Below are 12,015 nucleotides of genomic sequence, written 5' to 3' on the forward strand. Positions count from 1 at the left end.
TGAAGAATTCACGAGCGTGTCAGAACAAAAGGACTCTTGGCGGTATCACTGACATCCTTACCGCACCCGGGAAACACCACAACGGATTCTTCATGTGCCGAGATTAGCTCCAGGATAATCTGCGAGTTTCTCTTCCTCAGCTCCGGATTACAAGGCTTCCCGGACTTTGCGCCGCGTCACTTACTGTGCGCGCGCGTCTCCGTAACCAAGGCCGATGGGAGCTGTAGTCTATTGGCATCATCGGTAGTCTCCCATATGTCACGCATTTCACGGAACGTTACCGCTGCCCGGTCCCAACGGGCGGCTTCGTCCCCGAGGGTCCTGAAGGGGGCAGCGGTCAGGTGTGCAGCCGTGACAATGATGGTCCAAATTATTTTTTGTCTGTTATTTTCTCTCAGACCAGTTCCCCAACCTTTGGGATCCAGACAGGTCTTGCCGTGTTTGCCTTGACTTCCCCAGTGGTGGTCTGTTTCTGGAAGACGTTACTGTGTTGTGTCCTGGATTCATTTATATCATGGAAAACAGCCAAACGATCATGGATATCAAATGGTTTCTCATCCGCCACTGTGCCTTCACTATCAAGATCAGGTACCCACATTCTCGTCCCAAATAGGACCTCATATGGAGTGACACCCCCTAGAGAACTTCTTGGCTAGTTATTGAGTGCTCGTTGTACCCCATATAGATGATTGACCCAACTACCACCCTTGCCTAATACCCTAGCTGTTAAAGATTGCTTTAGGTCCCGCTTTTTCCACTCCACAACCGAATTTCCCTCAGGATGGTACGGAGAGGAGTACCGCAATACTACTCCCATACTTTCCATGGCTTCTTTGTAAGCCTGAGAGCTAAACGCCGGGTCATGGTCCGAATGTAATGTGCCAACTGCGTATGTCCCTATAATAACTCGCAAATCTTTGATAACAGTTTGAGTGTCAGCTCAGCGCTGAGGCGAAACCCATAGAAATCTTGAGCAGGAGTCCACTGCATCCATGATATACTTGTAAGCCCCATCAGATTGTAAGGGGCTGCAGTGTTCCAGATACACACATGCGAGAGGTTTGTCTGATTTTAGTAACGGTGTCTGTGCCAGGCGTGTTATGGTGGAGCCTTTCATCTGTTGTCAGATGTCACATTTCAAGACATAGTCTTTAGTTTTTTCCGTCAGACCTGGCCATCAATAGCGCTGTTTCAACAATTAAATAGTCGCTGTAACGACTGTGTGTGCAGAGCCCAAACCCACGAGGCAATAATTAAACCTTGCCTACGAACCACATTTGGTATTACTCTATACCCCATTCCAGGAATCTGAGCATATGGAATGTTGTTCGCATTTAACTTGTAGGAGTACTTGAGTGAAAATGTATTTGGTACTGTTGAACTGCCTTTGCGCGAAGCAATGACAGCCACCATAATCTCACCATCTATCCTCTTTTTTGAACGAGTGATTGCAGCTACGGAAGCTGTGCATACAGCCCTCTTTGCGGCTTCATCAGCCAATGAATTCCCTTCAACGTGAACGCCATCACGTTGATGACTCAGTGTATGTATCACGTGAGCCCTCGGTAGTTCGTTCTTCAACTCAACTGCCTGTTCCCTGAGCATTTTATGATAAATTGTGTCACCTTTTGCGTCTTTGAACCCGTTTTGTTCCCAATAATGTAGATATTCATTGTATGACTGTACACAGTAAAAAGAATAACACACAATTAGTGTGGAGGATTCGTGATCCGTATTTACAAGTGCCAGTATTAGTGCTTTTAATTCTGCCAACTGAGCCGTGTTGTCTCCTAGAGATTGTGTTTTGGTGCAACTTGGATGGAAATTTCCATCCTGCATGCGACCTTTAACGATTGCACATGCTGCGCTGTATTGTTGCTTACTCCCTATGGCCGAATGAGCAGATCTGTCAGTGTAAATGATATATTCATACTGATCTAGAGGCATGATTTCATTTGGTAGAGGATATTCTAGTTTGTTTTGTAGAAATGCGTGTGTTTTTATAATAGGATCAAATCTGTATTCAACATCCATTGCAGTAAGAGTATTAGCCCATTGTATCCATCTCGGATGTAAGGATTTTGCATTTGGAATGCTAGCTTTTGTAACAGCTTCTAAAGCTGGTACTGTGGTTACGGCAATTATGCGTTTCCCCTGAGCCAGGGCTCTTTCTCTTCCTACAGCGGTCTGTACTGCTGTCAGGATTTTTTCTGTTGAAGTGAAACGCATTTCTCCAATAGTGTACAGCTGTGATTTGTATGCGACTGGAACCGTTTCGCCTTCATTGAAGGTAAAGGAAGTGTACCCGCATTGACCAGCTATTACTCGATCACTAAGTTGCGTACATTTACGCATTTTTGTAAGGGTTTTGAAGCTATCATGTCCTCTTGTAGTTAACTTAGGATGTTAGTGTGTTCCTGTGTCCATTGTCTAACTGCAAAGTCAGGTTTTATTAAGTCGTAGAAAGGTTTTACTTTTTCTGCGTAATCCAAAATATATGTTCTGCCGAAATTTAGGAATCCCAGTATCGCTTGTAGATTTTTCAATGATCTTGGAGGCTGGAGCAGCGCACACTTTTCTAAAAAGTTAGCTGCCAGACTTTTCCTTTCACTTGAAAGCTCATATCTTAAAAACAGGACACTGAGGTGGGCTATTTTAGATTTCTTAAAATTAAATTTGTAGCCCTCAGAAGCGAATCCCATAATAATGGTGCTCACCCTGGTCAAATGCCTTTTTAAGTCATCGTCCGTCAGATAAATAACATCCACATAGGACAATGCTTCTTCATAAAAATTTTGGAGTAACTCAGTTACTCTTGGTGAGTATACCCCCGGCCTGTCGCTGGGACCCAACACTGAGAATGCGGTCAAATATCTGTTTTCAGGAGCTATATTTTGTCCCAAAAATCCATTTGAGATGTCAAGTGTATTTTTTTTATTTTTTCCGCACAATGTTATTCATTAATGCAGCACTGGGTGTGTTTTGGACAGCGAATGTCTCTGTGCACGTGTTTAAGTATCTGTAATCTAAAACTAGACAATATGAGTTGTCCGGTTTTGATACTGGAAACAAAGGGTTGTTCATTGGTGAGGTGCATGTTTCAATCACCCCTCGGTATTCAAGTTGATCTAAGATCTCCCTGACCTGTTTTTTAGCTTCTTGCTTTTTTGGATATAGTCTCTGTGCATTTGGTGAAACTTTTAACGGGATCACGTGTTGGGTTGAATCCTCATCCCAGCCAGCATGATTTTTGTACAATACTGGAGCTAGGGCAACTGCCCACTCCCGTGCATATGCATGTTTAAAGTGTATGAGAACGAGGTCGGAGAATGCTGGAAAAATTACTGTTTCTTCCCTAGGGCATTCCATAACAAATGCTGGTGGACAATCTTGTTCTGCTAATAGGATGTCATAACAAGTTGATAGGTTTTTCCAAAAGAGACCTCTAACTTTCCTGGGCTTGGCCCCCTCCATTTGGAGTGCTATTTCATATAACTTATGTGAGACGCTCACCCTTGTATCTGGTGTTTCCACCGTGATGTAATCATCCAAGTCCGCTGCCACCAGAAATTCCATCAGGTTCTGGCGAGCTATTGTTACTTCTGCCGTGCTGTCTAGCATCGTCGGAGCCCATTCCCCGTTCAGAAGTTGTATCCTCAGAATTCTGGGCATGTCTGCTCTTCAGGCCTGCAACTTTTTTTTTCTTAAACTGAGATTTTGATTTTGGCTTTTCTTCTTTTTTGGAAGTATAGTCTTGAGCGTGCTGCTTGTCTCTGGACTTTGTACACTCTTCTTTGTGTTCGGACCATCCTTCTCTCTCGGAGTTTTTCGTTGAGCCCTGAAAGGAATGAGAGGAACGTGTATCAGTATCCTGATATCTGTCAGGTTTCCTAATATTATCCCTATTCCTGAGGTTGTATCTCTTCTCAGAGGGCTCCTGTGGAGGAGATCTACCTTGGGATTGAGATCTGTTTCCTTGAAAGTTTTGTTGTCTTTTATCATCCCACTTATTTTTATAAGAAGCAGGTGTCTGCTTGGAATTGTCTTTTTCAGGACTGCCCATCAGTTGGGGTTTTAAAGCTTTCCCACACAAACTGTTTCTGCCTAATTCTGCAAACGCAGTTTCAATTATTTTGGGCAGTTTGTGTTGTTGATCTAACGGACTGTACCCCATTAGTGGACTGTACCCCATTAGTCTTTGGCGGATTGCCACTGAAGCTGCTTCCCCTTTAATATGAGCTAATATTATGGCTGATACCTGGTAATAGTTATTTAGTAACTTCATACCTAAGTTCAGATCCGGTTCTGCTCCGTACTCGTTCTGTATTTGTCTTAATACATTTGGTATCACTGCTAATAAAGGAATAACATGTGTCCTGGTATATATGGCAGAAAAAACTGTACCCCAAGAGGTGCAACCCTCTACTTGTGGTGTTATCCCCATGGGCAAGCAGATTGTTAGCATTCTGTGTTTTTCAAACGGAATAGTATTCGGGAATACTGCCTCGAGCTGAGTTATTTTCTGAGCTACCCAGAATGGCATTTGTTCACTTTTCCTGGGCATTTTGCCCATTACCACGTGTAACGTTTGTGGTGTAATTTTAGTTGCTGTACCCTGAGATTGAGTTCCATTTGTTGCAACTGTTGCTGGTTGGACTGTGAAAGTCCTCGTAACAAATTGCATCAAGTTTCTGTAGATTTTAATTAAATCTTTGTGTTGTATGAGTAAGTCAGCCTGCGGCATTGTTTCAATATCAAGATGTGCTGTGTAGGCCGCTAGTATCGGCCATGTTTCCCCCTCTCCTCCAAGTGGGCATAATCTTACTCTGTTTCTTAAGTGGGGTAGGGCGCCTTTAAATCAGTATAGGTGTTCCTGGTACGTGAGTGGAACCTCTATGTCCTTGAACGGACCATATGCCACTGGTGCATCTCCTTCTGTATAGTAGTGAAATGTGTGTGTTCTTGCATCTGCTTCTGAGAATGTAACCCACGAATAGAATACCTCTGTTTTGTTTGATTTGTGTGCCTCAATCACAAAAGCTACTAAGCCACCCCTACCTTGCAAACCATTTTCTAATAGTTTCAGGGTGATTGTATGTCTAAATTTTGGTGCAATTTGAATTGCATTTGTGTCTCCTTCCTCGTCTGTGAGGGGGAGTGCTTGTTTTAGTGGGTCTAAGACCGGGGTAGTCATTGTGTATAGAACACAAACTAATTTTTCCAAGGAAACTATGATAAGGTGTTCTGCACAATTTAGGAACACTGTGTCCTTCAAGCTTGATTAACCAACAGCCAATAAATAGGATTTTTTTGCCTACTCAGCTGTGGCGGAGTTTGTGCCCACCCACTCCAGACGTCTCTGGTGTTTTGTGAGTAGGGTTCTCTGAGAAATAGCATGACTGAACTACTCAGATTCTACTGTAAAATAAGTACCCAACCAACGTTGGCGGCGCAATGTCATGTAGTTCCTTTATTACCCATACAGGACCTGCGCATTCCGGATAACATAAACTGTGGGTTTGGTGGCAGACTGGTTCTGAACACCCCCACTGAGAAATGCCACCCTGTTTGCATTAGCTAGCTCAGTGCCACTAGTGTCTCCTCTTATCGGGGAGAGCAAAGTTTCTGGCAGCCTTAGAACATGACAACCCTGATCCCCCAGGATCGTGGAAACAAAATACTACTTTTCGCTCAGTCACTTGTGCTCATTTTGTTCGGTCTCAGAGAGTTACACAGAAGAAACAGTCGGGCGTGTTACAATAAGTATTTATTGCACAGTTGTTCTTCTAGTGAAAAATAGATGTGCTGCAAGAATCGTTAGACAGTAGCAGATATATATAATCAGCAGTATAGTGAATATAAATGGATAGTACAGTTCTGCCATTTTGCAATAATCATAAATGCATACATGAATATAAAATGCATGATAAAAGAAAGCGCGTCCTCCTACGATGCCTATCTAGATGTACCTAAGTGTACCTAGCATGTGAGTATGTGTAAAGCCAAGAATGCCTCTAGGATTTAGTCGAACCCCATTCCCTGAAGTGTGAGAATGTAGGAGCCTGTCCTGGTCTTGGGTTGGACACCCCGCAAGGGATGTTTTAGACCACTGTCAGCTGGAGCGTCTGCATGCAGGAGCCTCAGCGTCTCTGGGCAGTCTGTCGGCCTGGAAGTCTCGGTTTCCTCTAACTAACACTTGCAAGATGTGCTGCATTTATATAAAAAATATCTAGGGTTCCTTTGTCCCTTGTTTCTTGTGTTAGCCATTGTTGGATTTGAGGATGACGTATGGGATGAACCTTGTACGTAGATATGGTGGGGTAGGTGGTGTAGCCCCTACCTGGTTTCCAAGAACCCTTATGAATATTCATTCATACTGTAGGAGTCTATTGATGGAGTTATAGGACTCTATTGTTTAGGAAAAACCCTCCTTCTGCATCCTGGACTAGAACTAGGTAAAGGTTCAATCCTAAAGGCTTGTTACTGTGTAGTATAAGGGAGATAATGTAGGTGACGGTGTATGATATTACCCAGGACTATATTAGGGTACCTATATGAAACATACCATTCTCAGGCCCGCTTAATGCCCAAATCAGTCCCAATCGTGGGGCATCTCCACCTGACCCCTGCAGCATCCAAACATGTATAAAGAGGGAGTAAAATAGAATGAAGAAAAAAAAGGGGGCTATTAGATAGCAAAGCATAAGATAGCTTGACCAATAATACAAAACATGTTTACAGTAGTCAGATTATAATCTTTGAGGTCTGGGGAGTGACGAGAGGGAGGCGAGGTGAGCCCTAATCTGCAGATCGTGCCAGTAGAGGGTCCTCGCCAACGCCTGATCCGGATGGTGACGTCGCTGAGGACGAGGGAGACCCCATGTTGTGGAGCGATGCCGCCACATGGAGCGCTTCTTGACATTCGGACAAAATCTGCTATGGGTCTGGAGTGTTGATCGGTAAGATATAACGGCGAGAACCTCCTTCTCCGCCCCTATGTCAACCGCGCCTGTTGCGCTTGTGGACCAGCAAGTCATCAGGTGGTCTAGTCAAGGTAGCCAAGCCCGTCTCCTCCAACCAGTCCCAAGCATCAGAGGGTGCAGCAAAGAATCGGGTGGCTCCATCTTTAACCACTCGCAAGCGAGCTGGGAACAGTAATGCGTAACACAAGTTAAGGTCCCAGAGCTGGCGTTTCACAGCCTGAAGGAACCTCGTCGCTTTTGTACTTGGGCTGTTTAATCCGGGAAAAACATGACTGAGGTGTTCTGAACAGTGGGCTCGGTAATTTCCTGATTTCTCTCAATATAGCGTCCCTGTCTCTGAAATTCATTAGCCGGAAGAGAAATGGTTGTTGATTGGCTCCAGAGGGAGGTCTGCGGGCAGAGATTCTATGTGCCCACTCCACTACAAACTGGAGAGACAGGGCCACGGGCGGAAGTATCTCTCTCAACCAGTTCTCTATATAGCCGGTCGGGTCTTGTCCCTCTGTGCCGTCAGGTAGGCCAACCACTCGCACATTGTTGCAGCGTGACTGGCCCTCAACGTCATCCAGCTTGTCTTTGAGGGTGCACACCCGATCCAACAGGTCTTGCAGGGTGGCTGTGTGATTGCAAGACTTGAGTTGCAGGTCCGTTAGTGTAAGTTCTGCCTTCAAGAGTGTGAAGTCTGACACTACTTTATCAATCTTAGACTCGAGGAAGGTGTGTGTTAGATCCAATGTCACCGAGTCAAGCTTGGCTAAGAGAGCAATGTGCTGAGATTCCGGAGGTCCCCCTCCCCCAAAGATGAGCCATCCTCAGAATCCTGAAGTGTCGCCGCCTGTGGTCAGATGGCTAGCTGCTGGGCAGTGGGCATAGAGGTGATCTTGGTGCACGATACTCCACTACTGCAGCAGAAAGTGGTGTCAGGTAAGTTGCAGCGAGGAGAGAAGCAAATTAGGCCCGAACTGGCCCCCAGAGTGACTCCACGCAGTGCGGAGGATAATGCACCCTCACCCCTCCGGTAGGTCACTCCAGGCTATGGCGTAGAGTCACTGTGAATTGTAGGAGGGGTGCCCGTTTCGGCATAGACCGGGAGTGAGCAGGGGTCCAAGCATGAGTGAGCACCAGTAGCGTGTTAGGGTCCTTTGCCACGAATACCCAGTTGTCAACAATTTAGGTTCATAACATACTGTTGAACACCCCCATAGTGCTTCAGTGGAGGAGCACTCCGGAGCATGAGACTGCGCCAGTTGATACCCCGGTATCAGTTGGTGAACGATGTAGGGCCTAGGTCCAGCCGACAACCACGCCCCAGTTGATCCAGGAAGAAAGGTTAGAAGGGGGGCAGCCTGGACCCAACCTGGTCCCCGAGTCACCCCCAAGATGATGTAGCCCGCAGAGTTCTGTCCACCAGCTCTCAGGGTAAACCAGGATCCTGGCAAACGTGCATGAGGGGGGTAGACAGCCCAGATCCCGACCTGACCCTCGTGCTGTCCCCCACCCAGGTGTGTGCCAGGGAGTAGCCAGGAAGAGGGGGCCAAGGGCCTCGCCACTCCCAATCTTCCTGATGTGGCAGCATGAGAGGGCTACTGCCAGTGCCTGAAGCAGTTATACAGGAGGGAGGGCCTAGGCCCGATCGACCCCCGGAGCCCCACCCCAACACCTTGAGTGCGCCACTGCGCCGGCACCAAGCCTGACTAACCTCCCATAATACAGTGGGTGCTCAGGCCAGAAGGTCAAAGTGGGGTAGACATCACTCTTCCAGCAGGAAATTTGTTTCTGTGGTGCCGGTAGCCTCAGGGTCAGCCACCAGGCACAGGAGAACAGACCACCGTCCCAGTCCGGGACGTCCAGACCGTAGCGCCGCAGGGCTCACCCAGCGCTCACACGTGGTAGGCCACAGGAGAGGCTGGTCTGGCATCCAACAGTGGGCTCCCTCCATGCCCCCTATGTCCCAGGGGGGAGGAAAGGACATCCGGACAGGAGGACTCTCGATGAGGAGCTGGCCTCGCAGCCCGCCCACCGTCAGTCACAGTAAGTGTGCCACATAGGGCCCGGTCAGAGCAGCGAGGCAGTGGCAGGCCACGGACTCTGGCCCAGGGCAGGCTGCAACCCAGGCCGCAGCAGGCTCGGCGAGATAGAGACTCCGGATTACCCGCCACCCGGGTCAGCGGCAGTTGGAAAGTGTCCACTGCGGCAAGCGGAGCATCTAGTAAGATTGTGCGCACGGATAACACCGGGGGAAGGATGTGGAGCGGGCTCTGTGCACATCCGACATCTTAGGCTGGTGGCCATGCCCTCGACTCAGGAGGCCCCGATGATGAATGCCATGCGGCATCAACTCAGAGCCCTGGCGAAGCACGTCCATCCCCGACAGCCGAAAAAAACAATTTAACAATGGAGCTGATGCTCATGCACATTATCAGTCATAGGAGGGGTCACCATACCTAGTGAGTCCAAAAAACTTATTCAAATAAAAACAAGTTGTGCATTTCCAAGCCGAAAACTAGATGGCAAGAGTATGCAAAGCATATATCTCTACAGCTACACTAGCTATGAACATATATTAATGTTACTGGAAATTTGCCCTTTCTGCAGGATCACCCTGGATCCTATACTTTTGCTGGCAGTAGAACTATGTGCACTTTATCTCTGCTCCGCTTTTCAACATGGTAAAACTGGAAATCTCCATATTTAACTGGCATATTTAACTCACTATAAGTCCCTAGAATATGGCACAAGTGTACCCAGGTCCTGCAAGTTGAATATCACTTGTATACTGCAGCACTCATTTGTGACATCTGCTAGAGTGACAGTGCACATGTGAGTGCAGGCCTACCATTTGCAGCCTGCAATCTGCTCCTCAAAGGTAAGCTTACAATTGTGAGGATGAGTCTCCTGCATCCTTAGAGATGGTTTTGCTGTAGTTTTCCCCGTGTGGGAGTAAATAAACTGCCTCATTTGCTGAGTGTCCAACACTTTCTGGAGACGTAGAATTGGCAGTACCTGATCCTCGGAGTCTGCTATGGATAATTTTTAAATACAAATTCTAACTGCCAAAATAACCTCTATCTGACAGGCTTAAACCTTCTTTTTAAATATTTATAAGTCACCAATCAGTAGATCCTATAAGGCAGGGTGCATGGTATTTAGAAGTACGACATGTAAATGTTTAATGTTAGAAATGTCTTTGCAGTAAAAAGGCTCCAAAAGCTATCTTCACTCTAGCAAGGCTAGCTATTCCATAGGAAACACTAAGATTCAATATTAACTGCTAATATTGTATCTCGGGAATGGCACTAGCCTAAAACATAATTAAACAACTACTGTTAATAGTTATTAAAAATTCAATGGTGAAGGAAAAGTAACTTTTAGAGTTACCTTTTCCCTGCCTGAAGTTGCTGGAGGGCAATCTGCACTTTTGCTCTTCCACTCCTGCCAGCCAGTAATTAGCATTTGAATAGGTGTGAAATGCCTCCCAGGAGCACACAATAGGCTGACCGAAATGGGCAGAGATGACTCCTCTGAACCTGACAGAATATGTAAGATGGGGCTGTGAGCATCTTTTTTTACATTATAATGTCAAATCCTGCTTGCGAGGCCTACTGGGGAGTTTCATATGCCACTTGGAACGCACTTCAAAGAGGCCTTCTCAGTCACGGGCAAGTGTAAGCTGATTCTGGGCACTGCTTTTTTGTCCCAACAGTCAGTCAGGCTACAAGCAGAAGGAGCTTCTTTTTACTTTTACATTTGTGTCAAATCCTGCTGGACAGGCCCTGAAGTGTCAAGACCAGGGGTCTCCAACCTTTTCTGTAATAAAAGCTACTTACAATCAATAAAAATCATCCTGAGCTACTGATATTAATAGCATTGTAATAGCGACCTCTTAAAAAAAATGACATTAGTGACTTACCATAACCAAGATTACCTGCAGTGATCACCTCACTTCAGCAGGCAGAGTTACTTGGAGTGATGTAAAAAGGTTTTGTCAATATGGAATGCCTTTATATGTGTGATACATAACAACCATATCTGCAATTCCCCTGAAGCAAGGCAATACAATAAGTAATAAGGCTCTCAAAATGCAGCATGATTCACCACTTAAATATCAGATTTAAATATATTTTTGTAATCAACCATTTTTCTACAAACATCAACATGTATGTTCTGAAACTACATACATTGTTGTGTCAAATACACACTTTTCAATTTTGGTATACCTATATTAATTTAACCAAGCAACACCTTTTAATTTAGTAGGTTGGTTTGCATACAGTAGTACTTCTAGGTAGCTGGAGAGCTACAAGTAGCTCACAAGCTACTCGTTGGAGATGCCTTGTCAAGACTATAACAGGTTTGCTAGAGTTTTACATATAACATGTGGGGCGCACTTCAAAGGGCGAGGACAGGACGCCAAAACAATTCATGTGTGACCATTGCCTGGTTGCTGTAAAACTCAGATTTATTCTAACAAAATTCTGTCTCTGAGTTTCTTGGAGGTCCATGGACTGCCTCAAACTGTATTTTAGTGTTAGATGTACAAGGACACTAGGATTACCATAGTACATACCTACCACACACACCCTTTACCCCATTGGTTAGGGCAACCCCAGGGGCCATTCCCACACACTAGCTCATGTTAGGCATAAATGTGGCATTTCTAGGCTGCCATTTCAGAGCACTCCTGGATCTGTGGAACATTAGAAGAGGGCTGAACCTACTGTATGAGTCATGAGAACAGCCTAGAAGACAGGAGAAAGAAGTGGACTCCAAATGTCAGAAATCCTGCCCAGTTTGGCAAAGACTGTGTAACATTTTACTTGATTTGTCCCCCCACTGGTATATTCGATGTTGGGATGCTAGCCAGATTTCCTTTGCTTCTTCTGTGAGGTGATGGTGTAACCGTAACTGTTGTTGCGCCATGGTCAGGTTCCTCTGAATAAATGGGCGTGGGTCTTGTGTGTTTTGGGCGTCTAATGTTGTGCATTGTGTCTTCAGTTGCTGGGCGGAGCGTTTGCGTTTATTGTGTGTCCTG

The sequence above is a fragment of the Triturus cristatus genome, chromosome 4_1, assembly GCF_964204655.1.
Source record: "Triturus cristatus chromosome 4_1, aTriCri1.1, whole genome shotgun sequence".
NCBI classification, from domain to species: domain Eukaryota; kingdom Metazoa; phylum Chordata; class Amphibia; order Caudata; family Salamandridae; genus Triturus; species Triturus cristatus.